Here is a 26471-nt window from a genome sequence, read left to right as displayed (position 1 = left end):
AAAAGAAAGATTCCTACTTTCATTGCTACCTGCTTGCTGGCTAGCCAGCTAGCCAGCCCTGTGGGCCTTGCTGCTGCTGCTGCAGCCAAAAAACAAAAGGTGGTGCTGCTGCTGCTTCTGCTGCTTCTGCTTCTGCTTGTGTCTGGCCGCTGTTGGAGCGTCCAGGCACAGGACTTCTGCTGCTGCTGACTAAATGGCCTCCTTAATTGGATCATTTGAGTAGCCAGCACACCTGTGCAGGTAGGGCATGACATGATAGGCAGCTGCCTTGATAGCGGGTGGGTGCTGAATGTTCCTAATTGACAAAATAAGATTAATGCTTATGAAGAAATATAAAATCTCATCCCTTCCCCAATATCGCGCCACACCCCTACCCCTTAATTCCCTGGTTGAACTTGATGGACATATGTCTTTTTTCGACCGTACTAACTATGTAACTATGTAACATAACATGGGGGGGGTCTCCTGGCTGTTCACACAGGTGTGTCATTGCTGTACATTGACCATGCATTGCTTCTGTGGTATTGCAAAGGCAAAGACAAATGCTTCCAGCCATCCATTGCACTAATGGATTGGTCATCAGCTGGCTGTCTATGTCCCGCATCAATATAGACCAAAGTACAGAGGGTTAGGCTATGCTATTGTGCACCTACCTGATGCATCAGAAGGTGCGAGGCCCTTGCTAAATTCTGTGCACAGACTTTGAGATCTATACTTTAGACTGTATCTAAACCTGCTCCAACATGGACTGACATTCTGGCCTACTTTCAGCCGATGCGACTTGTCTGTCGCTGAACAGTCGCTTTTTATGTATTCAGCACCTATGTATAATGTTGTAAAAATGCTCTAGAAGCTAAAGTCGCAGAAATGTCACACATATTTGGCCTGCAACTTTCTGTGCGACAAATTCAGACAGGAAAAATCAGTATAAATCCTTAGAAAATTATCCCCCAGTGTCTCCATCTGCTGGCGGTATTGAATAAGCATTGCTGCACTGATGGGGTATGCATTAGACGAAAAAAAAGAAGAAAAAGAAGAATAATACGCCCAGAAAAGAGGCGAAAAGGAGAAAAACGTAAAAAAACGTGAAAAAAAAGTAAGAGGAAGAGAAGGGAAAAAAAGGTGGAAATGGGTTTAAAAGTGATTTCGGCGGAGAAATATATATATATATATATATATATATATATATATATCGCGCACACACACACATATATATAAACGTATTCTCCGTTGAGATATTGCAGCCGCTGCTGTGTCCAGGCCCAGGAGCCTTAGCACTGTGCTGTGATGTCACTCAATACCACTGACATCACTAGGTGTAAACAACATCTCTCCTTTGCTGTGTATGTGACTATGGAGCTGTTTGGTGATGTCGTCTATTATGGCCTTCATAGAAGCAACAGGAGATTGTTGCATCCATCTAGAACCCTCAGAACTACAGTGCTATGATGTCACTCACTTCCACAGGCCTTGCAGAGTGTAAACAACAACAACCCAGCTTTGTTGTGTATGTAACCATAGGGATTTGTGATGTCACCTAGAACCTTCACAGCAGCGACAGCTTTATGAGGAGCATCAGCACTGCTCTGCCTGAGCAGAACCATCACCGCCATAGGTTGTCAAATAACCCGGATTTAACCCACACAGGTAAGTCCAATGGGGTGCAGGCATGTCCTCTATGCTTACAGCTTCCCGTGGGTGTTGGTTTGATACCGTTTGGGGACAGCCAAGGAGGCATCTGCAGGCAACAAAGGTAGGTGTGTGCTTGTGTGTGTGTTTCCTATGCAGATCCTAAGCCCAGTGTCACATGCAAGTAGGAGGAGTAAGAAGGGTTCCTGGCAAATCCGGGTTATGGATTGCATTTAAAAAGGCCCCGTGGGAGTGCAATGGGCCCCTGTCTTGCTGCTTAGCAATAATGGTATGGGTTTAGGTTCTGCTGTGTGTACTGGTGGTTGACTGCCCCCCAGCCCAGAGTGTGCATGGAAAATTGTCTGGCAGCCTCCCTGACAGCAAGCAGTGATAGTGCCCATGAAGGGGACCTTGTTGGGCCCGCCCCTTTCACGGTTATCGCTTCTCGGCCTTTTGGCTAAGATCAAGTGTAGTATCTGTTCTTATCAGTTTAATATCTGATACGTCCCCTATCTGGGGACCATATATTAAATGGATTTTTGAGAACGGGGGCCGATTTCGAAGCTTGCTTCTGTCGCCCTATGCATTGACCCGATATGGCAGTATCTTCGGGTACAGTGCACCACCCCCTTACAGGGTTAAAAAGAAAGATTCCTACTTTCATTGCTACCTGCTTGCTGGCTAGCCAGCTAGCCAGCCCTGTGGGCCTTGCTGCTGCTGCTGCAGCCAAAAAACAAAAGGTGGTGCTGCTGCTGCTTCTGCTGCTTCTGCTTCTGCTTGTGTCTGGCCGCTGTTGGAGCGTCCAGGCACAGGACTTCTGCTGCTGCTGACTAAATGGCCTCCTTAATTGGATCATTTGAGTAGCCAGCACACCTGTGCAGGTAGGGCATGACATGATAGGCAGCTGCCTTGATAGCGGGTGGGTGCTGAATGTTCCTAATTGACAAAATAAGATTAATGCTTATGAAGAAATATAAAATCTCATCCCTTCCCCAATATCGCGCCACACCCCTACCCCTTAATTCCCTGGTTGAACTTGATGGACATATGTCTTTTTTCGACCGTACTAACTATGTAACTATGTAACATAACATGGGGGGGGTCTCCTGGCTGTTCACACAGGTGTGTCATTGCTGTACATTGACCATGCATTGCTTCTGTGGTATTGCAAAGGCAAAGACAAATGCTTCCAGCCATCCATTGCACTAATGGATTGGTCATCAGCTGGCTGTCTATGTCCCGCATCAATATAGACCAAAGTACAGAGGGTTAGGCTATGCTATTGTGCACCTACCTGATGCATCAGAAGGTGCGAGGCCCTTGCTAAATTCTGTGCACAGACTTTGAGATCTATACTTTAGACTGTATCTAAACCTGCTCCAACATGGACTGACATTCTGGCCTACTTTCAGCCGATGCGACTTGTCTGTCGCTGAACAGTCGCTTTTTATGTATTCAGCACCTATGTATAATGTTGTAAAAATGCTCTAGAAGCTAAAGTCGCAGAAATGTCACACATATTTGGCCTGCAACTTTCTGTGCGACAAATTCAGACAGGAAAAATCAGTATAAATCCTTAGAAAATTATCCCCCAGTGTCTCCATCTGCTGGCGGTATTGAATAAGCATTGCTGCACTGATGGGGTATGCATTAGACGAAAAAAAAGAAGAAAAAGAAGAATAATACGCCCAGAAAAGAGGCGAAAAGGAGAAAAACGTAAAAAAACGTGAAAAAAAAGTAAGAGGAAGAGAAGGGAAAAAAAGGTGGAAATGGGTTTAAAAGTGATTTCGGCGGAGAAATATATATATATATATATATATATATATATATATATATATATATATACGCGCACACACACACATATATATAAACGTATTCTCCGTTGAGATATTGCAGCCGCTGCTGTGTCCAGGCCCAGGAGCCTTAGCACTGTGCTGTGATGTCACTCAATACCACTGACATCACTAGGTGTAAACAACATCTCTCCTTTGCTGTGTATGTGACTATGGAGCTGTTTGGTGATGTCGTCTATTATGGCCTTCATAGAAGCAACAGGAGATTGTTGCATCCATCTAGAACCCTCAGAACTACAGTGCTATGATGTCACTCACTTCCACAGGCCTTGCAGAGTGTAAACAACAACAACCCAGCTTTGTTGTGTATGTAACCATAGGGATTTGTGATGTCACCTAGAACCTTCACAGCAGCGACAGCTTTATGAGGAGCATCAGCACTGCTCTGCCTGAGCAGAACCATCACCGCCATAGGTTGTCAAATAACCCGGATTTAACCCACACAGGTAAGTCCAATGGGGTGCAGGCATGTCCTCTATGCTTACAGCTTCCCGTGGGTGTTGGTTTGATACCGTTTGGGGACAGCCAAGGAGGCATCTGCAGGCAACAAAGGTAGGTGTGTGCTTGTGTGTGTGTTTCCTATGCAGATCCTAAGCCCAGTGTCACATGCAAGTAGGAGGAGTAAGAAGGGTTCCTGGCAAATCCGGGTTATGGATTGCATTTAAAAAGGCCCCGTGGGAGTGCAATGGGCCCCTGTCTTGCTGCTTAGCAATAATGGTATGGGTTTAGGTTCTGCTGTGTGTACTGGTGGTTGACTGCCCCCCAGCCCAGAGTGTGCATGGAAAATTGTCTGGCAGCCTCCCTGACAGCAAGCAGTGATAGTGCCCATGAAGGGGACCTTGTTGGGCCCGCCCCTTTCACGGTTATCGCTTCTCGGCCTTTTGGCTAAGATCAAGTGTAGTATCTGTTCTTATCAGTTTAATATCTGATACGTCCCCTATCTGGGGACCATATATTAAATGGATTTTTGAGAACGGGGCCGATTTCGAAGCTTGCTTCCGTCGCCCTATGCATTGACCCGATATGGCAGTATCTTCGGGTACAGTGCACCACCCCCTTACAGGGTTAAAAAGAAAGATTCCTACTTTCATTGCTACCTGCTTGCTGGCTAGCCAGCTAGCCAGCCCTGTGGGCCTTGCTGCTGCTGCTGCAGCCAAAAAACAAAAGGTGGTGCTGCTGCTGCTTCTGCTGCTTCTGCTTCTGCTTGTGTCTGGCCGCTGTTGGAGCGTCCAGGCACAGGACTTCTGCTGCTGCTGACTAAATGGCCTCCTTAATTGGATCATTTGAGTAGCCAGCACACCTGTGCAGGTAGGGCATGACATGATAGGCAGCTGCCTTGATAGCGGGTGGGTGCTGAATGTTCCTAATTGACAAAATAAGATTAATGCTTATGAAGAAATATAAAATCTCATCCCTTCCCCAATATCGCGCCACACCCCTACCCCTTAATTCCCTGGTTGAACTTGATGGACATATGTCTTTTTTCGACCGTACTAACTATGTAACTATGTAACATAACATGGGGGGGGTCTCCTGGCTGTTCACACAGGTGTGTCATTGCTGTACATTGACCATGCATTGCTTCTGTGGTATTGCAAAGGCAAAGACAAATGCTTCCAGCCATCCATTGCACTAATGGATTGGTCATCAGCTGGCTGTCTATGTCCCGCATCAATATAGACCAAAGTACAGAGGGTTAGGCTATGCTATTGTGCACCTACCTGATGCATCAGAAGGTGCGAGGCCCTTGCTAAATTCTGTGCACAGACTTTGAGATCTATACTTTAGACTGTATCTAAACCTGCTCCAACATGGACTGACATTCTGGCCTACTTTCAGCCGATGCGACTTGTCTGTCGCTGAACAGTCGCTTTTTATGTATTCAGCACCTATGTATAATGTTGTAAAAATGCTCTAGAAGCTAAAGTCGCAGAAATGTCACACATATTTGGCCTGCAACTTTCTGTGCGACAAATTCAGACAGGAAAAATCAGTATAAATCCTTAGAAAATTATCCCCCAGTGTCTCCATCTGCTGGCGGTATTGAATAAGCATTGCTGCACTGATGGGGTATGCATTAGACGAAAAAAAAGAAGAAAAAGAAGAATAATACGCCCAGAAAAGAGGCGAAAAGGAGAAAAACGTAAAAAAACGTGAAAAAAAAGTAAGAGGAAGAGAAGGGAAAAAAAGGTGGAAATGGGTTTAAAAGTGATTTCGGCGGAGAAATATATATATATATATATATATATATATATATATATATATATATATACGCGCACACACACACATATATATAAACGTATTCTCCGTTGAGATATTGCAGCCGCTGCTGTGTCCAGGCCCAGGAGCCTTAGCACTGTGCTGTGATGTCACTCAATACCACTGACATCACTAGGTGTAAACAACATCTCTCCTTTGCTGTGTATGTGACTATGGAGCTGTTTGGTGATGTCGTCTATTATGGCCTTCATAGAAGCAACAGGAGATTGTTGCATCCATCTAGAACCCTCAGAACTACAGTGCTATGATGTCACTCACTTCCACAGGCCTTGCAGAGTGTAAACAACAACAACCCAGCTTTGTTGTGTATGTAACCATAGGGATTTGTGATGTCACCTAGAACCTTCACAGCAGCGACAGCTTTATGAGGAGCATCAGCACTGCTCTGCCTGAGCAGAACCATCACCGCCATAGGTTGTCAAATAACCCGGATTTAACCCACACAGGTAAGTCCAATGGGGTGCAGGCATGTCCTCTATGCTTACAGCTTCCCGTGGGTGTTGGTTTGATACCGTTTGGGGACAGCCAAGGAGGCATCTGCAGGCAACAAAGGTAGGTGTGTGCTTGTGTGTGTGTTTCCTATGCAGATCCTAAGCCCAGTGTCACATGCAAGTAGGAGGAGTAAGAAGGGTTCCTGGCAAATCCGGGTTATGGATTGCATTTAAAAAGGCCCCGTGGGAGTGCAATGGGCCCCTGTCTTGCTGCTTAGCAATAATGGTATGGGTTTAGGTTCTGCTGTGTGTACTGGTGGTTGACTGCCCCCCAGCCCAGAGTGTGCATGGAAAATTGTCTGGCAGCCTCCCTGACAGCAAGCAGTGATAGTGCCCATGAAGGGGACCTTGTTGGGCCCGCCCCTTTCACGGTTATCGCTTCTCGGCCTTTTGGCTAAGATCAAGTGTAGTATCTGTTCTTATCAGTTTAATATCTGATACGTCCCCTATCTGGGGACCATATATTAAATGGATTTTTGAGAACGGGGGCCGATTTCGAAGCTTGCTTCCGTCGCCCTATGCATTGACCCGATATGGCAGTATCTTCGGGTACAGTGCACCACCCCCTTACAGGGTTAAAAAGAAAGATTCCTACTTTCATTGCTACCTGCTTGCTGGCTAGCCAGCTAGCCAGCTAGCCAGCCCTGTGGGCCTTGCTGCTGCTGCTGCAGCCAAAAAACAAAAGGTGGTGCTGCTGCTGCTTCTGCTGCTTCTGCTTCTGCTTGTGTCTGGCCGCTGTTGGAGCGTCCAGGCACAGGACTTCTGCTGCTGCTGACTAAATGGCCTCCTTAATTGGATCATTTGAGTAGCCAGCACACCTGTGCAGGTAGGGCATGACATGATAGGCAGCTGCCTTGATAGCGGGTGGGTGCTGAATGTTCCTAATTGACAAAATAAGATTAATGCTTATGAAGAAATATAAAATCTCATCCCTTCCCCAATATCGCGCCACACCCCTACCCCTTAATTCCCTGGTTGAACTTGATGGACATATGTCTTTTTTCGACCGTACTAACTATGTAACTATGTAACATAACATGGGGGGGGTCTCCTGGCTGTTCACACAGGTGTGTCATTGCTGTACATTGACCATGCATTGCTTCTGTGGTATTGCAAAGGCAAAGACAAATGCTTCCAGCCATCCATTGCACTAATGGATTGGTCATCAGCTGGCTGTCTATGTCCCGCATCAATATAGACCAAAGTACAGAGGGTTAGGCTATGCTATTGTGCACCTACCTGATGCATCAGAAGGTGCGAGGCCCTTGCTAAATTCTGTGCACAGACTTTGAGATCTATACTTTAGACTGTATCTAAACCTGCTCCAACATGGACTGACATTCTGGCCTACTTTCAGCCGATGCGACTTGTCTGTCGCTGAACAGTCGCTTTTTATGTATTCAGCACCTATGTATAATGTTGTAAAAATGCTCTAGAAGCTAAAGTCGCAGAAATGTCACACATATTTGGCCTGCAACTTTCTGTGCGACAAATTCAGACAGGAAAAATCAGTATAAATCCTTAGAAAATTATCCCCCAGTGTCTCCATCTGCTGGCGGTATTGAATAAGCATTGCTGCACTGATGGGGTATGCATTAGACGAAAAAAAAGAAGAAAAAGAAGAATAATACGCCCAGAAAAGAGGCGAAAAGGAGAAAAACGTAAAAAAACGTGAAAAAAAAGTAAGAGGAAGAGAAGGGAAAAAAAGGTGGAAATGGGTTTAAAAGTGATTTCGGCGGAGAAATATATATATATATATATATATATATATATATATATATATATATACGCGCACACACACACATATATATAAACGTATTCTCCGTTGAGATATTGCAGCCGCTGCTGTGTCCAGGCCCAGGAGCCTTAGCACTGTGCTGTGATGTCACTCAATACCACTGACATCACTAGGTGTAAACAACATCTCTCCTTTGCTGTGTATGTGACTATGGAGCTGTTTGGTGATGTCGTCTATTATGGCCTTCATAGAAGCAACAGGAGATTGTTGCATCCATCTAGAACCCTCAGAACTACAGTGCTATGATGTCACTCACTTCCACAGGCCTTGCAGAGTGTAAACAACAACAACCCAGCTTTGTTGTGTATGTAACCATAGGGATTTGTGATGTCACCTAGAACCTTCACAGCAGCGACAGCTTTATGAGGAGCATCAGCACTGCTCTGCCTGAGCAGAACCATCACCGCCATAGGTTGTCAAATAACCCGGATTTAACCCACACAGGTAAGTCCAATGGGGTGCAGGCATGTCCTCTATGCTTACAGCTTCCCGTGGGTGTTGGTTTGATACCGTTTGGGGACAGCCAAGGAGGCATCTGCAGGCAACAAAGGTAGGTGTGTGCTTGTGTGTGTGTTTCCTATGCAGATCCTAAGCCCAGTGTCACATGCAAGTAGGAGGAGTAAGAAGGGTTCCTGGCAAATCCGGGTTATGGATTGCATTTAAAAAGGCCCCGTGGGAGTGCAATGGGCCCCTGTCTTGCTGCTTAGCAATAATGGTATGGGTTTAGGTTCTGCTGTGTGTACTGGTGGTTGACTGCCCCCCAGCCCAGAGTGTGCATGGAAAATTGTCTGGCAGCCTCCCTGACAGCAAGCAGTGATAGTGCCCATGAAGGGGACCTTGTTGGGCCCGCCCCTTTCACGGTTATCGCTTCTCGGCCTTTTGGCTAAGATCAAGTGTAGTATCTGTTCTTATCAGTTTAATATCTGATACGTCCCCTATCTGGGGACCATATATTAAATGGATTTTTGAGAACGGGGGCCGATTTCGAAGCTTGCTTCCGTCGCCCTATGCATTGACCCGATATGGCAGTATCTTTGGGTACAGTGCACCACCCCCTTACAGGGTTAAAAAGAAAGATTCCTACTTTCATTGCTACCTGCTTGCTGGCTAGCCAGCTAGCCAGCCCTGTGGGCCTTGCTGCTGCTGCTGCAGCCAAAAAACAAAAGGTGGTGCTGCTGCTGCTTCTGCTGCTTCTGCTTCTGCTTGTGTCTGGCCGCTGTTGGAGCGTCCAGGCACAGGACTTCTGCTGCTGCTGACTAAATGGCCTCCTTAATTGGATCATTTGAGTAGCCAGCACACCTGTGCAGGTAGGGCATGACATGATAGGCAGCTGCCTTGATAGCGGGTGGGTGCTGAATGTTCCTAATTGACAAAATAAGATTAATGCTTATGAAGAAATATAAAATCTCATCCCTTCCCCAATATCGCGCCACACCCCTACCCCTTAATTCCCTGGTTGAACTTGATGGACATATGTCTTTTTTCGACCGTACTAACTATGTAACTATGTAACATAACATGGGGGGGGTCTCCTGGCTGTTCACACAGGTGTGTCATTGCTGTACATTGACCATGCATTGCTTCTGTGGTATTGCAAAGGCAAAGACAAATGCTTCCAGCCATCCATTGCACTAATGGATTGGTCATCAGCTGGCTGTCTATGTCCCGCATCAATATAGACCAAAGTACAGAGGGTTAGGCTATGCTATTGTGCACCTACCTGATGCATCAGAAGGTGCGAGGCCCTTGCTAAATTCTGTGCACAGACTTTGAGATCTATACTTTAGACTGTATCTAAACCTGCTCCAACATGGACTGACATTCTGGCCTACTTTCAGCCGATGCGACTTGTCTGTCGCTGAACAGTCGCTTTTTATGTATTCAGCACCTATGTATAATGTTGTAAAAATGCTCTAGAAGCTAAAGTCGCAGAAATGTCACACATATTTGGCCTGCAACTTTCTGTGCGACAAATTCAGACAGGAAAAATCAGTATAAATCCTTAGAAAATTATCCCCCAGTGTCTCCATCTGCTGGCGGTATTGAATAAGCATTGCTGCACTGATGGGGTATGCATTAGACGAAAAAAAAGAAGAAAAAGAAGAATAATACGCCCAGAAAAGAGGCGAAAAGGAGAAAAACGTAAAAAAACGTGAAAAAAAAGTAAGAGGAAGAGAAGGGAAAAAAAGGTGGAAATGGGTTTAAAAGTGATTTCGGCGGAGAAATATATATATATATATATATATATATATATATATATATATATATATATACGCGCACACACACACATATATATAAACGTATTCTCCGTTGAGATATTGCAGCCGCTGCTGTGTCCAGGCCCAGGAGCCTTAGCACTGTGCTGTGATGTCACTCAATACCACTGACATCACTAGGTGTAAACAACATCTCTCCTTTGCTGTGTATGTGACTATGGAGCTGTTTGGTGATGTCGTCTATTATGGCCTTCATAGAAGCAACAGGAGATTGTTGCATCCATCTAGAACCCTCAGAACTACAGTGCTATGATGTCACTCACTTCCACAGGCCTTGCAGAGTGTAAACAACAACAACCCAGCTTTGTTGTGTATGTAACCATAGGGATTTGTGATGTCACCTAGAACCTTCACAGCAGCGACAGCTTTATGAGGAGCATCAGCACTGCTCTGCCTGAGCAGAACCATCACCGCCATAGGTTGTCAAATAACCCGGATTTAACCCACACAGGTAAGTCCAATGGGGTGCAGGCATGTCCTCTATGCTTACAGCTTCCCGTGGGTGTTGGTTTGATACCGTTTGGGGACAGCCAAGGAGGCATCTGCAGGCAACAAAGGTAGGTGTGTGCTTGTGTGTGTGTTTCCTATGCAGATCCTAAGCCCAGTGTCACATGCAAGTAGGAGGAGTAAGAAGGGTTCCTGGCAAATCCGGGTTATGGATTGCATTTAAAAAGGCCCCGAGGGAGTGCAATGGGCCCCTGTCTTGCTGCTTAGCAATAATGGTATGGGTTTAGGTTCTGCTGTGTGTACTGGTGGTTGACTGCCCCCCAGCCCAGAGTGTGCATGGAAAATTGTCTGGCAGCCTCCCTGACAGCAAGCAGTGATAGTGCCCATGAAGGGGACCTTGTTGGGCCCGCCCCTTTCACGGTTATCGCTTCTCGGCCTTTTGGCTAAGATCAAGTGTAGTATCTGTTCTTATCAGTTTAATATCTGATACGTCCCCTATCTGGGGACCATATATTAAATGGATTTTTGAGAACGGGGGCCGATTTCGAAGCTTGCTTCCGTCGCCCTATGCATTGACCCGATATGGCAGTATCTTCGGGTACAGTGCACCACCCCCTTACAGGGTTAAAAAGAAAGATTCCTACTTTCATTGCTACCTGCTTGCTGGCTAGCCAGCTAGCCAGCCCTGTGGGCCTTGCTGCTGCTGCTGCAGCCAAAAAACAAAAGGTGGTGCTGCTGCTGCTTCTGCTGCTTCTGCTTCTGCTTGTGTCTGGCCGCTGTTGGAGCGTCCAGGCACAGGACTTCTGCTGCTGCTGACTAAATGGCCTCCTTAATTGGATCATTTGAGTAGCCAGCACACCTGTGCAGGTAGGGCATGACATGATAGGCAGCTGCCTTGATAGCGGGTGGGTGCTGAATGTTCCTAATTGACAAAATAAGATTAATGCTTATGAAGAAATATAAAATCTCATCCCTTCCCCAATATCGCGCCACACCCCTACCCCTTAATTCCCTGGTTGAACTTGATGGACATATGTCTTTTTTCGACCGTACTAACTATGTAACTATGTAACATAACATGGGGGGGGTCTCCTGGCTGTTCACACAGGTGTGTCATTGCTGTACATTGACCATGCATTGCTTCTGTGGTATTGCAAAGGCAAAGACAAATGCTTCCAGCCATCCATTGCACTAATGGATTGGTCATCAGCTGGCTGTCTATGTCCCGCATCAATATAGACCAAAGTACAGAGGGTTAGGCTATGCTATTGTGCACCTACCTGATGCATCAGAAGGTGCGAGGCCCTTGCTAAATTCTGTGCACAGACTTTGAGATCTATACTTTAGACTGTATCTAAACCTGCTCCAACATGGACTGACATTCTGGCCTACTTTCAGCCGATGCGACTTGTCTGTCGCTGAACAGTCGCTTTTTATGTATTCAGCACCTATGTATAATGTTGTAAAAATGCTCTAGAAGCTAAAGTCGCAGAAATGTCACACATATTTGGCCTGCAACTTTCTGTGCGACAAATTCAGACAGGAAAAATCAGTATAAATCCTTAGAAAATTATCCCCCAGTGTCTCCATCTGCTGGCGGTATTGAATAAGCATTGCTGCACTGATGGGGTATGCATTAGACGAAAAAAAAGAAGAAAAAGAAGAATAATACGCCCAGAAAAGAGGCGAAAAGGAGAAAAACGTAAAAAAACGTGAAAAAAAAGTTAAGAGGAAGAGAAGGGAAAAAAAGGTGGAAATGGGTTTAAAAGTGATTTCGGCGGAGAAATATATATATATATATATATATATATATATATATATATATATACGCGCACACACACACATATATATAAACGTATTCTCCGTTGAGATATTGCAGCCGCTGCTGTGTCCAGGCCCAGGAGCCTTAGCACTGTGCTGTGATGTCACTCAATACCACTGACATCACTAGGTGTAAACAACATCTCTCCTTTGCTGTGTATGTGACTATGGAGCTGTTTGGTGATGTCGTCTATTATGGCCTTCATAGAAGCAACAGGAGATTGTTGCATCCATCTAGAACCCTCAGAACTACAGTGCTATGATGTCACTCACTTCCACAGGCCTTGCAGAGTGTAAACAACAACAACCCAGCTTTGTTGTGTATGTAACCATAGGGATTTGTGATGTCACCTAGAACCTTCACAGCAGCGACAGCTTTATGAGGAGCATCAGCACTGCTCTGCCTGAGCAGAACCATCACCGCCATAGGTTGTCAAATAACCCGGATTTAACCCACACAGGTAAGTCCAATGGGGTGCAGGCATGTCCTCTATGCTTACAGCTTCCCGTGGGTGTTGGTTTGATACCGTTTGGGGACAGCCAAGGAGGCATCTGCAGGCAACAAAGGTAGGTGTGTGCTTGTGTGTGTGTTTCCTATGCAGATCCTAAGCCCAGTGTCACATGCAAGTAGGAGGAGTAAGAAGGGTTCCTGGCAAATCCGGGTTATGGATTGCATTTAAAAAGGCCCCGTGGGAGTGCAATGGGCCCCTGTCTTGCTGCTTAGCAATAATGGTATGGGTTTAGGTTCTGCTGTGTGTACTGGTGGTTGACTGCCCCCCAGCCCAGAGTGTGCATGGAAAATTGTCTGGCAGCCTCCCTGACAGCAAGCAGTGATAGTGCCCATGAAGGGGACCTTGTTGGGCCCGCCCCTTTCACGGTTATCGCTTCTCGGCCTTTTGGCTAAGATCAAGTGTAGTATCTGTTCTTATCAGTTTAATATCTGATACGTCCCCTATCTGGGGACCATATATTAAATGGATTTTTGAGAACGGGGGCCGATTTCGAAGCTTGCTTCCGTCGCCCTATGCATTGACCCGATATGGCAGTATCTTCGGGTACAGTGCACCACCCCCTTACAGGGTTAAAAAGAAAGATTCCTACTTTCATTGCTACCTGCTTGCTGGCTAGCCAGCTAGCCAGCCCTGTGGGCCTTGCTGCTGCTGCTGCAGCCAAAAAACAAAAGGTGGTGCTGCTGCTGCTTCTGCTGCTTCTGCTTCTGCTTGTGTCTGGCCGCTGTTGGAGCGTCCAGGCACAGGACTTCTGCTGCTGCTGACTAAATGGCCTCCTTAATTGGATCATTTGAGTAGCCAGCACACCTGTGCAGGTAGGGCATGACATGATAGGCAGCTGCCTTGATAGCGGGTGGGTGCTGAATGTTCCTAATTGACAAAATAAGATTAATGCTTATGAAGAAATATAAAATCTCATCCCTTCCCCAATATCGCGCCACACCCCTACCCCTTAATTCCCTGGTTGAACTTGATGGACATATGTCTTTTTTCGACCGTACTAACTATGTAACTATGTAACATAACATGGGGGGGGTCTCCTGGCTGTTCACACAGGTGTGTCATTGCTGTACATTGACCATGCATTGCTTCTGTGGTATTGCAAAGGCAAAGACAAATGCTTCCAGCCATCCATTGCACTAATGGATTGGTCATCAGCTGGCTGTCTATGTCCCGCATCAATATAGACCAAAGTACAGAGGGTTAGGCTATGCTATTGTGCACCTACCTGATGCATCAGAAGGTGCGAGGCCCTTGCTAAATTCTGTGCACAGACTTTGAGATCTATACTTTAGACTGTATCTAAACCTGCTCCAACATGGACTGACATTCTGGCCTACTTTCAGCCGATGCGACTTGTCTGTCGCTGAACAGTCGCTTTTTATGTATTCAGCACCTATGTATAATGTTGTAAAAATGCTCTAGAAGCTAAAGTCGCAGAAATGTCACACATATTTGGCCTGCAACTTTCTGTGCGACAAATTCAGACAGGAAAAATCAGTATAAATCCTTAGAAAATTATCCCCCAGTGTCTCCATCTGCTGGCGGTATTGAATAAGCATTGCTGCACTGATGGGGTATGCATTAGACGAAAAAAAAGAAGAAAAAGAAGAATAATACGCCCAGAAAAGAGGCGAAAAGGAGAAAAACGTAAAAAAACGTGAAAAAAAAGTAAGAGGAAGAGAAGGGAAAAAAAGGTGGAAATGGGTTTAAAAGTGATTTCGGCGGAGAAATATATATATATATATATATATATATATATATACGCGCACACACACACATATATATAAACGTATTCTCCGTTGAGATATTGCAGCCGCTGCTGTGTCCAGGCCCAGGAGCCTTAGCACTGTGCTGTGATGTCACTCAATACCACTGACATCACTAGGTGTAAACAACATCTCTCCTTTGCTGTGTATGTGACTATGGAGCTGTTTGGTGATGTCGTCTATTATGGCCTTCATAGAAGCAACAGGAGATTGTTGCATCCATCTAGAACCCTCAGAACTACAGTGCTATGATGTCACTCACTTCCACAGGCCTTGCAGAGTGTAAACAACAACAACCCAGCTTTGTTGTGTATGTAACCATAGGGATTTGTGATGTCACCTAGAACCTTCACAGCAGCGACAGCTTTATGAGGAGCATCAGCACTGCTCTGCCTGAGCAGAACCATCACCGCCATAGGTTGTCAAATAACCCGGATTTAACCCACACAGGTAAGTCCAATGGGGTGCAGGCATGTCCTCTATGCTTACAGCTTCCCGTGGGTGTTGGTTTGATACCGTTTGGGGACAGCCAAGGAGGCATCTGCAGGCAACAAAGGTAGGTGTGTGCTTGTGTGTGTGTTTCCTATGCAGATCCTAAGCCCAGTGTCACATGCAAGTAGGAGGAGTAAGAAGGGTTCCTGGCAAATCCGGGTTATGGATTGCATTTAAAAAGGCCCCGTGGGAGTGCAATGGGCCCCTGTCTTGCTGCTTAGCAATAATGGTATGGGTTTAGGTTCTGCTGTGTGTACTGGTGGTTGACTGCCCCCCAGCCCAGAGTGTGCATGGAAAATTGTCTGGCAGCCTCCCTGACAGCAAGCAGTGATAGTGCCCATGAAGGGGACCTTGTTGGGCCCGCCCCTTTCACGGTTATCGCTTCTCGGCCTTTTGGCTAAGATCAAGTGTAGTATCTGTTCTTATCAGTTTTCATGCTGGTGGGGATGGGTGCTGCATGGAGGATGCAGGTGTACCAGGGCTTTCCGGGGCTGGTTCTGAGGAATCAGCTCGACGGCTGCCCCGATGTGACCTGTTCCCTTCGGGTCTCGCCATGAGGCTGAGAGGGTCTAGAGCCGAGGTACTTTTGTGCCTCGGGGAGTGGTGACCCCGAGGTGCCGAAACTCACTGGGAGAATAGACTCACTGAGTTGAAGCACGGGCACCATAATCTCTTCACCTTGTGGCACTCACCTCTTGATTCCCGGCCTTCTGGCTAGGATCAGAGAAATTTTTATAGATCCGGCCGGATGTCCGGGCAGTATATCTGCACACATTCACTTATTTATTTATTTTTTGTCTCACTGTGTCACTTTTTGCGTGTTGTGTGTTCACAGGATTTGTCAGGATGCGGTAGCCCTTCTGGGTGTCCCTCCTGGCGGTCTAGGGGAGGTGTGTGTGGCCATTAGGTTCCGCACCTCCCTGCAAACACCCCGGGTACTCCTGCTTTGGCAGGGTACCTACCGTAATCGGCTCTGCGGGCAGATACCTTGGCTAACGCCAAGGGGGATGCCGGGAGCATTTGTGGTCCCCTAGTAGCTTCGGCGAAAAGGGACATCGAACCTGGAACCTCGCAGGTACCTTTTGGTCCGGAGGCGAAGGGTAAGGTTTGTTGGGGGGCCTCTCTCCTATCGGAGAAGGGCTTGCGATAGACCGCATCCTTTGTGCACGTTTTTTTTAGTGTAACACGTTTGCACTTTTTCTTGCACTTTGGGTGAATCGAAAGCACGTTCCTCGGCTTTAGATAAAAAAAAAAAAAAAAAAAAATCTGTTCTTATCAGTTTAATATCTGATACGTCCCCTATCTGGGGACCATATATTAAATGGATTTTTGAGAACGGGGGCCGATTTCGAAGCTTGCTTCCGTCGCCCTATGCATTGACCCGATATGGCAGTATCTTCGGGTACAGTGCACCACCCCCTTACAGGGTTAAAAAGAAAGATTCCTACTTTCATTGCTACCTGCTTGCTGGCTAGCCAGCTAGCCAGCCCTGTGGGCCTTGCTGCTGCTGCTGCAGCCAAAAAACAAAAGGTGGTGCTGCTGCTGCTTCTGCTGCTTCTGCTTCTGCTTGTGTCTGGCCGCTGTTGGAGCGTCCAGGCACAGGACTTCTGCTGCTGCTGACTAAATGGCCTCCTTAATTGGATCATTTGAGTAGCCAGCACACCTGTGCAGGTAGGGCATGACATGATAGGCAGCTGCCTTGATAGCGGGTGGGTGCTGAATGTTCCTAATTGACAAAATAAGATTAATGCTTATGAAGAAATATAAAATCTCATCCCTTCCCCAATATCGCGCCACACCCCTACCCCTTAATTCCCTGGTTGAACTTGATGGACATATGTCTTTTTTCGACCGTACTAACTATGTAACTATGTAACATAACATGGGGGGGGTCTCCTGGCTGTTCACACAGGTGTGTCATTGCTGTACATTGACCATGCATTGCTTCTGTGGTATTGCAAAGGCAAAGACAAATGCTTCCAGCCATCCATTGCACTAATGGATTGGTCATCAGCTGGCTGTCTATGTCCCGCATCAATATAGACCAAAGTACAGAGGGTTAGGCTATGCTATTGTGCACCTACCTGATGCATCAGAAGGTGCGAGGCCCTTGCTAAATTCTGTGCACAGACTTTGAGATCTATACTTTAGACTGTATCTAAACCTGCTCCAACATGGACTGACATTCTGGCCTACTTTCAGCCGATGCGACTTGTCTGTCGCTGAACAGTCGCTTTTTATGTATTCAGCACCTATGTATAATGTTGTAAAAATGCTCTAGAAGCTAAAGTCGCAGAAATGTCACACATATTTGGCCTGCAACTTTCTGTGCGACAAATTCAGACAGGAAAAATCAGTATAAATCCTTAGAAAATTATCCCCCAGTGTCTCCATCTGCTGGCGGTATTGAATAAGCATTGCTGCACTGATGGGGTATGCATTAGACGAAAAAAAAGAAGAAAAAGAAGAATAATACGCCCAGAAAAGAGGCGAAAAGGAGAAAAACGTAAAAAAACGTGAAAAAAAAGTAAGAGGAAGAGAAGGGAAAAAAAGGTGGAAATGGGTTTAAAAGTGATTTCGGCGGAGAAATATATATATATATATATATATATATATATATATATATATATACGCGCACACACACACATATATATAAACGTATTCTCCGTTGAGATATTGCAGCCGCTGCTGTGTCCAGGCCCAGGAGCCTTAGCACTGTGCTGTGATGTCACTCAATACCACTGACATCACTAGGTGTAAACAACATCTCTCCTTTGCTGTGTATGTGACTATGGAGCTGTTTGGTGATGTCGTCTATTATGGCCTTCATAGAAGCAACAGGAGATTGTTGCATCCATCTAGAACCCTCAGAACTACAGTGCTATGATGTCACTCACTTCCACAGGCCTTGCAGAGTGTAAACAACAACAACCCAGCTTTGTTGTGTATGTAACCATAGGGATTTGTGATGTCACCTAGAACCTTCACAGCAGCGACAGCTTTATGAGGAGCATCAGCACTGCTCTGCCTGAGCAGAACCATCACCGCCATAGGTTGTCAAATAACCCGGATTTAACCCACACAGGTAAGTCCAATGGGGTGCAGGCATGTCCTCTATGCTTACAGCTTCCCGTGGGTGTTGGTTTGATACCGTTTGGGGACAGCCAAGGAGGCATCTGCAGGCAACAAAGGTAGGTGTGTGCTTGTGTGTGTGTTTCCTATGCAGATCCTAAGCCCAGTGTCACATGCAAGTAGGAGGAGTAAGAAGGGTTCCTGGCAAATCCGGGTTATGGATTGCATTTAAAAAGGCCCCGTGGGAGTGCAATGGGCCCCTGTCTTGCTGCTTAGCAATAATGGTATGGGTTTAGGTTCTGCTGTGTGTACTGGTGGTTGACTGCCCCCCAGCCCAGAGTGTGCATGGAAAATTGTCTGGCAGCCTCCCTGACAGCAAGCAGTGATAGTGCCCATGAAGGGGACCTTGTTGGGCCCGCCCCTTTCACGGTTATCGCTTCTCGGCCTTTTGGCTAAGATCAAGTGTAGTATCTGTTCTTATCAGTTTAATATCTGATACGTCCCCTATCTGGGGACCATATATTAAATGGATTTTTGAGAACGGGGGCCGATTTCGAAGCTTGCTTCCGTCGCCCTATGCATTGACCCGATATGGCAGTATCTTCGGGTACAGTGCACCACCCCCTTACAGGGTTAAAAAGAAAGATTCCTACTTTCATTGCTACCTGCTTGCTGGCTAGCCAGCTAGCCAGCCCTGTGGGCCTTGCTGCTGCTGCTGCAGCCAAAAAACAAAAGGTGGTGCTGCTGCTGCTTCTGCTGCTTCTGCTTCTGCTTATGTCTGGCCGCTGTTGGAGCGTCCAGGCACAGGACTTCTGCTGCTGCTGACTAAATGGCCTCCTTAATTGGATCATTTGAGTAGCCAGCACACCTGTGCAGGTAGGGCATGACATGATAGGCAGCTGCCTTGATAGCGGGTGGGTGCTGAATGTTCCTAATTGACAAAATAAGATTAATGCTTATGAAGAAATATAAAATCTCATCCCTTCCCCAATATCGCGCCACACCCCTACCCCTTAATTCCCTGGTTGAACTTGATGGACATATGTCTTTTTTCGACCGTACTAACTATGTAACTATGTAACATAACATGGGGGGGGTCTCCTGGCTGTTCACACAGGTGTGTCATTGCTGTACATTGACCATGCATTGCTTCTGTGGTATTGCAAAGGCAAAGACAAATGCTTCCAGCCATCCATTGCACTAATGGATTGGTCATCAGCTGGCTGTCTATGTCCCGCATCAATATAGACCAAAGTACAGAGGGTTAGGCTATGCTATTGTGCACCTACCTGATGCATCAGAAGGTGCGAGGCCCTTGCTAAATTCTGTGCACAGACTTTGAGATCTATACTTTAGACTGTATCTAAACCTGCTCCAACATGGACTGACATTCTGGCCTACTTTCAGCCGATGCGACTTGTCTGTCGCTGAACAGTCGCTTTTTATGTATTCAGCACCTATGTATAATGTTGTAAAAATGCTCTAGAAGCTAAAGTCGCAGAAATGTCACACATATTTGGCCTGCAACTTTCTGTGCGACAAATTCAGACAGGAAAAATCAGTATAAATCCTTAGAAAATTATCCCCCAGTGTCTCCATCTGCTGGCGGTATTGAATAAGCATTGCTGCACTGATGGGGTATGCATTAGACGAAAAAAAAGAAGAAAAAGAAGAATAATACGCCCAGAAAAGAGGCGAAAAGGAGAAAAACGTAAAAAAACGTGAAAAAAAAGTAAGAGGAAGAGAAGGGAAAAAAAGGTGGAAATGGGTTTAAAAGTGATTTCGGCGGAGAAATATATATACACACACATATATATAAACGTATTCTCCGTTGAGATATTGCAGCCGCTGCTGTGTCCAGGCCCAGGAGCCTTAGCACTGTGCTGTGATGTCACTCAATACCACTGACATCACTAGGTGTAAACAACATCTCTCCTTTGCTGTGTATGTGACTATGGAGCTGTTTGGTGATGTCGTCTATTATGGCCTTCATAGAAGCAACAGGAGATTGTTGCATCCATCTAGAACCCTCAGAACTACAGTGCTATGATGTCACTCACTTCCACAGGCCTTGCAGAGTGTAAACAACAACAACCCAGCTTTGTTGTGTATGTAACCATAGGGATTTGTGATGTCACCTAGAACCTTCACAGCAGCGACAGCTTTATGAGGAGCATCAGCACTGCTCTGCCTGAGCAGAACCATCACCGCCATAGGTTGTCAAATAACCCGGATTTAACCCACACAGGTAAGTCCAATGGGGTGCAGGCATGTCCTCTATGCTTACAGCTTCCCGTGGGTGTTGGTTTGATACCGTTTGGGGACAGCCAAGGAGGCATCTGCAGGCAACAAAGGTAGGTGTGTGCTTGTGTGTGTGTTTCCTATGCAGATCCTAAGCCCAGTGTCACATGCAAGTAGGAGGAGTAAGAAGGGTTCCTGGCAAATCCGGGTTATGGATTGCATTTAAAAAGGCCCCGTGGGAGTGCAATGGGCCCCTGTCTTGCTGCTTAGCAATAATGGTATGGGTTTAGGTTCTGCTGTGTGTACTGGTGGTTGACTGCCCCCCAGCCCAGAGTGTGCATGGAAAATTGTCTGGCAGCCTCCCTGACAGCAAGCAGTGATAGTGCCCATGAAGGGGACCTTGTTGGGCCCGCCCCTTTCACGGTTATCGCTTCTCGGCCTTTTGGCTAAGATCAAGTGTAGTATCTGTTCTTATCAGTTTAATATCTGATACGTCCCCTATCTGGGGACCATATATTAAATGGATTTTTGAGAACGGGGGCCGATTTCGAAGCTTGCTTCCGTCGCCCTATGCATTGACCCGATATGGCAGTATCTTCGGGTACAGTGCACCACCCCCTTACAGGGTTAAAAAGAAAGATTCCTACTTTCATTGCTACCTGCTTGCTGGCTAGCCAGCTAGCCAGCCCTGTGGGCCTTGCTGCTGCTGCTGCAGCCAAAAAACAAAAGGTGGTGCTGCTGCTGCTTCTGCTGCTTCTGCTTCTGCTTGTGTCTGGCCGCTGTTGGAGCGTCCAGGCACAGGACTTCTGCTGCTGCTGACTAAATGGCCTCCTTAATTGGATCATTTGAGTAGCCAGCACACCTGTGCAGGTAGGGCATGACATGATAGGCAGCTGCCTTGATAGCGGGTGGGTGCTGAATGTTCCTAATTGACAAAATAAGATTAATGCTTATGAAGAAATATAAAATCTCATCCCTTCCCCAATATCGCGCCACACCCCTACCCCTTAATTCCCTGGTTGAACTTGATGGACATATGTCTTTTTTCGACCGTACTAACTATGTAACTATGTAACATAACATGGGGGGGGTCTCCTGGCTGTTCACACAGGTGTGTCATTGCTGTACATTGACCATGCATTGCTTCTGTGGTATTGCAAAGGCAAAGACAAATGCTTCCAGCCATCCATTGCACTAATGGATTGGTCATCAGCTGGCTGTCTATGTCCCGCATCAATATAGACCAAAGTACAGAGGGTTAGGCTATGCTATTGTGCACCTACCTGATGCATCAGAAGGTGCGAGGCCCTTGCTAAATTCTGTGCACAGACTTTGAGATCTATACTTTAGACTGTATCTAAACCTGCTCCAACATGGACTGACATTCTGGCCTACTTTCAGCCGATGCGACTTGTCTGTCGCTGAACAGTCGCTTTTTATGTATTCAGCACCTATGTATAATGTTGTAAAAATGCTCTAGAAGCTAAAGTCGCAGAAATGTCACACATATTTGGCCTGCAACTTTCTGTGCGACAAATTCAGACAGGAAAAATCAGTATAAATCCTTAGAAAATTATCCCCCAGTGTCTCCATCTGCTGGCGGTATTGAATAAGCATTGCTGCACTGATGGGGTATGCATTAGACGAAAAAAAAGAAGAAAAAGAAGAATAATACGCCCAGAAAAGAGGCGAAAAGGAGAAAAACGTAAAAAAACGTGAAAAAAAAGTAAGAGGAAGAGAAGGGAAAAAAAGGTGGAAATGGGTTTAAAAGTGATTTCGGCGGAGAAATATATATATATATATATATATATATATATATATATATATATATACGCGCACACACACACATATATATAAACGTATTCTCCGTTGAGATATTGCAGCCGCTGCTGTGTCCAGGCCCAGGAGCCTTAGCACTGTGCTGTGATGTCACTCAATACCACTGACATCACTAGGTGTAAACAACATCTCTCCTTTGCTGTGTATGTGACTATGGAGCTGTTTGGTGATGTCGTCTATTATGGCCTTCATAGAAGCAACAGGAGATTGTTGCATCCATCTAGAACCCTCAGAACTACAGTGCTATGATGTCACTCACTTCCACAGGCCTTGCAGAGTGTAAACAACAACAACCCAGCTTTGTTGTGTATGTAACCATAGGGATTTGTGATGTCACCTAGAACCTTCACAGCAGCGACAGCTTTATGAGGAGCATCAGCACTGCTCTGCCTGAGCAGAACCATCACCGCCATAGGTTGTCAAATAACCCGGATTTAACCCACACAGGTAAGTCCAATGGGGTGCAGGCATGTCCTCTATGCTTACAGCTTCCCGTGGGTGTTGGTTTGATACCGTTTGGGGACAGCCAAGGAGGCATCTGCAGGCAACAAAGGTAGGTGTGTGCTTGTGTGTGTGTTTCCTATGCAGATCCTAAGCCCAGTGTCACATGCAAGTAGGAGGAGTAAGAAGGGTTCCTGGCAAATCCGGGTTATGGATTGCATTTAAAAAGGCCCCGTGGGAGTGCAATGGGCCCCTGTCTTGCTGCTTAGCAATAATGGTATGGGTTTAGGTTCTGCTGTGTGTACTGGTGGTTGACTGCCCCCCAGCCCAGAGTGTGCATGGAAAATTGTCTGGCAGCCTCCCTGACAGCAAGCAGTGATAGTGCCCATGAAGGGGACCTTGTTGGGCCCGCCCCTTTCACGGTTATCGCTTCTCGGCCTTTTGGCTAAGATCAAGTGTAGTATCTGTTCTTATCAGTTTAATATCTGATACGTCCCCTATCTGGGGACCATATATTAAATGGATTTTTGAGAACGGGGGCCGATTTCGAAGCTTGCTTCCGTCGCCCTATGCATTGACCCGATATGGCAGTATCTTCGGGTACAGTGCACCACCCCCTTACAGGGTTAAAAAGAAAGATTCCTACTTTCATTGCTACCTGCTTGCTGGCTAGCCAGCTAGCCAGCCCTGTGGGCCTTGCTGCTGCTGCTGCAGCCAAAAAACAAAAGGTGGTGCTGCTGCTGCTTCTGCTGCTTCTGCTTCTGCTTGTGTCTGGCCGCTGTTGGAGCGTCCAGGCACAGGACTTCTGCTGCTGCTGACTAAATGGCCTCCTTAATTGGATCATTTGAGTAGCCAGCACACCTGTGCAGGTAGGGCATGACATGATAGGCAGCTGCCTTGATAGCGGGTGGGTGCTGAATGTTCCTAATTGACAAAATAAGATTAATGCTTATGAAGAAATATAAAATCTCATCCCTTCCCCAATATCGCGCCACACCCCTACCCCTTAATTCCCTGGTTGAACTTGATGGACATATGTCTTTTTTCGACCGTACTAACTATGTAACTATGTAACATAACATGGGGGGGGTCTCCTGGCTGTTCACACAGGTGTGTCATTGCTGTACATTGACCATGCATTGCTTCTGTGGTATTGCAAAGGCAAAGACAAATGCTTCCAGCCATCCATTGCACTAATGGATTGGTCATCAGCTGGCTGTCTATGTCCCGCATCAATATAGACCAAAGTACAGAGGGTTAGGCTATGCTATTGTGCACCTACCTGATGCATCAGAAGGTGCGAGGCCCTTGCTAAATTCTGTGCACAGACTTTGAGATCTATACTTTAGACTGTATCTAAACCTGCTCCAACATGGACTGACATTCTGGCCTACTTTCAGCCGATGCGACTTGTCTGTCGCTGAACAGTCGCTTTTTATGTATTCAGCACCTATGTATAATGTTGTAAAAATGCTCTAGAAGCTAAAGTCGCAGAAATGTCACACATATTTGGCCTGCAACTTTCTGTGCGACAAATTCAGACAGGAAAAATCAGTATAAATCCTTAGAAAATTATCCCCCAGTGTCTCCATCTGCTGGCGGTATTGAATAAGCATTGCTGCACTGATGGGGTATGCATTAGACGAAAAAAAAGAAGAAAAAGAAGAATAATACGCCCAGAAAAGAGGCGAAAAGGAGAAAAACGTAAAAAAACGTGAAAAAAAAGTAAGAGGAAGAGAAGGGAAAAAAAGGTGGAAATGGGTTTAAAAGTGATTTCGGCGGAGAAATATATATATATATATATATATATATATATATATATATATATATACGCGCACACACACACATATATATAAACGTATTCTCCGTTGAGATATTGCAGCCGCTGCTGTGTCCAGGCCCAGGAGCCTTAGCACTGTGCTGTGATGTCACTCAATACCACTGACATCACTAGGTGTAAACAACATCTCTCCTTTGCTGTGTATGTGACTATGGAGCTGTTTGGTGATGTCGTCTATTATGGCCTTCATAGAAGCAACAGGAGATTGTTGCATCCATCTAGAACCCTCAGAACTACAGTGCTATGATGTCACTCACTTCCACAGGCCTTGCAGAGTGTAAACAACAACAACCCAGCTTTGTTGTGTATGTAACCATAGGGATTTGTGATGTCACCTAGAACCTTCACAGCAGCGACAGCTTTATGAGGAGCATCAGCACTGCTCTGCCTGAGCAGAACCATCACCGCCATAGGTTGTCAAATAACCCGGATTTAACCCACACAGGTAAGTCCAATGGGGTGCAGGCATGTCCTCTATGCTTACAGCTTCCCGTGGGTGTTGGTTTGATACCGTTTGGGGACAGCCAAGGAGGCATCTGCAGGCAACAAAGGTAGGTGTGTGCTTGTGTGTGTGTTTCCTATGCAGATCCTAAGCCCAGTGTCACATGCAAGTAGGAGGAGTAAGAAGGGTTCCTGGCAAATCCGGGTTATGGATTGCATTTAAAAAGGCCCCGTGGGAGTGCAATGGGCCCCTGTCTTGCTGCTTAGCAATAATGGTATGGGTTTAGGTTCTGCTGTGTGTACTGGTGGTTGACTGCCCCCCAGCCCAGAGTGTGCATGGAAAATTGTCTGGCAGCCTCCCTGACAGCAAGCAGTGATAGTGCCCATGAAGGGGACCTTGTTGGGCCCGCCCCTTTCACGGTTATCGCTTCTCGGCCTTTTGGCTAAGATCAAGTGTAGTATCTGTTCTTATCAGTTTAATATCTGATACGTCCCCTATCTGGGGACCATATATTAAATGGATTTTTGAGAACGGGGGCCGATTTCGAAGCTTGCTTCCGTCGCCCTATGCATTGACCCGATATGGCAGTATCTTCGGGTACAGTGCACCACCCCCTTACAGGGTTAAAAAGAAAGATTCCTACTTTCATTGCTACCTGCTTGCTGGCTAGCCAGCTAGCCAGCCCTGTGGGCCTTGCTGCTGCTGCTGCAGCCAAAAAACAAAAGGTGGTGCTGCTGCTGCTTCTGCTGCTTCTGCTTGTGTCTGGCCGCTGTTGGAGCGTCCAGGCACAGGACTTCTGCTGCTGCTGACTAAATGGCCTCCTTAATTGGATCATTTGAGTAGCCAGCACACCTGTGCAGGTAGGGCATGACATGATAGGCAGCTGCCTTGATAGCGGGTGGGTGCTGAATGTTCCTAATTGACAAAATAAGATTAATGCTTATGAAGAAATATAAAATCTCATCCCTTCCCCAATATCGCGCCACACCCCTACCCCTTAATTCCCTGGTTGAACTTGATGGACATATGTCTTTTTTCGACCGTACTAACTATGTAACTATGTAACATAACATGGGGGGGGTCTCCTGGCTGTTCACACAGGTGTGTCATTGCTGTACATTGACCATGCATTGCTTCTGTGGTATTGCAAAGGCAAAGACAAATGCTTCCAGCCATCCATTGCACTAATGGATTGGTCATCAGCTGGCTGTCTATGTCCCGCATCAATATA

At 46.2% G+C, this 26471-nt stretch overlaps 11 non-coding genes and 1 pseudogene across 11 annotated transcripts; all 12 read left to right on the top strand.

Moving 5' to 3' along the window:
• The first annotated feature begins 2066 nt into the window (after window positions 1-2066).
• Window positions 2067-2257, top strand: LOC130320642 (U2 spliceosomal RNA). Its single transcript, XR_008866509.1, has one exon. It is a non-coding gene; the product is annotated as a U2 spliceosomal RNA (small nuclear RNA).
• Window positions 2258-4347: 2090 nt separating this feature from the next.
• LOC130320658 (U2 spliceosomal RNA) lies at window positions 4348-4537 on the top strand. The gene has a single exon (XR_008866523.1). It is a non-coding gene; the product is annotated as a U2 spliceosomal RNA (small nuclear RNA).
• Window positions 4538-6627: 2090 nt separating this feature from the next.
• Window positions 6628-6818, top strand: LOC130320645 (U2 spliceosomal RNA). The gene has a single exon (XR_008866512.1). It is a non-coding gene; the product is annotated as a U2 spliceosomal RNA (small nuclear RNA).
• Window positions 6819-8914: 2096 nt separating this feature from the next.
• Window positions 8915-9105, top strand: LOC130320659 (U2 spliceosomal RNA). Its single transcript, XR_008866524.1, has one exon. It is a non-coding gene; the product is annotated as a U2 spliceosomal RNA (small nuclear RNA).
• Window positions 9106-11197: 2092 nt separating this feature from the next.
• Window positions 11198-11388, top strand: LOC130320644 (U2 spliceosomal RNA). Its single transcript, XR_008866511.1, has one exon. It is a non-coding gene; the product is annotated as a U2 spliceosomal RNA (small nuclear RNA).
• Window positions 11389-13475: 2087 nt separating this feature from the next.
• On the top strand, window positions 13476-13666 carry LOC130320643 (U2 spliceosomal RNA). Its single transcript, XR_008866510.1, has one exon. It is a non-coding gene; the product is annotated as a U2 spliceosomal RNA (small nuclear RNA).
• Window positions 13667-15742: 2076 nt separating this feature from the next.
• On the top strand, window positions 15743-15902 carry LOC130320663 (U2 spliceosomal RNA; annotated as a pseudogene).
• A 694-nt stretch (window positions 15903-16596) lies between these two features.
• LOC130320662 (U2 spliceosomal RNA) lies at window positions 16597-16783 on the top strand. Its single transcript, XR_008866526.1, has one exon. It is a non-coding gene; the product is annotated as a U2 spliceosomal RNA (small nuclear RNA).
• A 2086-nt stretch (window positions 16784-18869) lies between these two features.
• LOC130320666 (U2 spliceosomal RNA) lies at window positions 18870-19060 on the top strand. The gene has a single exon (XR_008866529.1). It is a non-coding gene; the product is annotated as a U2 spliceosomal RNA (small nuclear RNA).
• Window positions 19061-21104: 2044 nt separating this feature from the next.
• Window positions 21105-21295, top strand: LOC130320665 (U2 spliceosomal RNA). The gene has a single exon (XR_008866528.1). It is a non-coding gene; the product is annotated as a U2 spliceosomal RNA (small nuclear RNA).
• Window positions 21296-23383: 2088 nt separating this feature from the next.
• On the top strand, window positions 23384-23574 carry LOC130320664 (U2 spliceosomal RNA). The gene has a single exon (XR_008866527.1). It is a non-coding gene; the product is annotated as a U2 spliceosomal RNA (small nuclear RNA).
• A 2088-nt stretch (window positions 23575-25662) lies between these two features.
• Window positions 25663-25853, top strand: LOC130320654 (U2 spliceosomal RNA). The gene has a single exon (XR_008866520.1). It is a non-coding gene; the product is annotated as a U2 spliceosomal RNA (small nuclear RNA).
• The last annotated feature ends 618 nt before the right edge of the window (window positions 25854-26471 follow it).

This window comes from Hyla sarda, unplaced genomic scaffold (assembly GCF_029499605.1).
Source record: "Hyla sarda isolate aHylSar1 unplaced genomic scaffold, aHylSar1.hap1 scaffold_2210, whole genome shotgun sequence".
Lineage (NCBI taxonomy): Eukaryota > Metazoa > Chordata > Amphibia > Anura > Hylidae > Hyla > Hyla sarda.
This window is presented reverse-complemented; position numbering and strand designations above follow the sequence as displayed.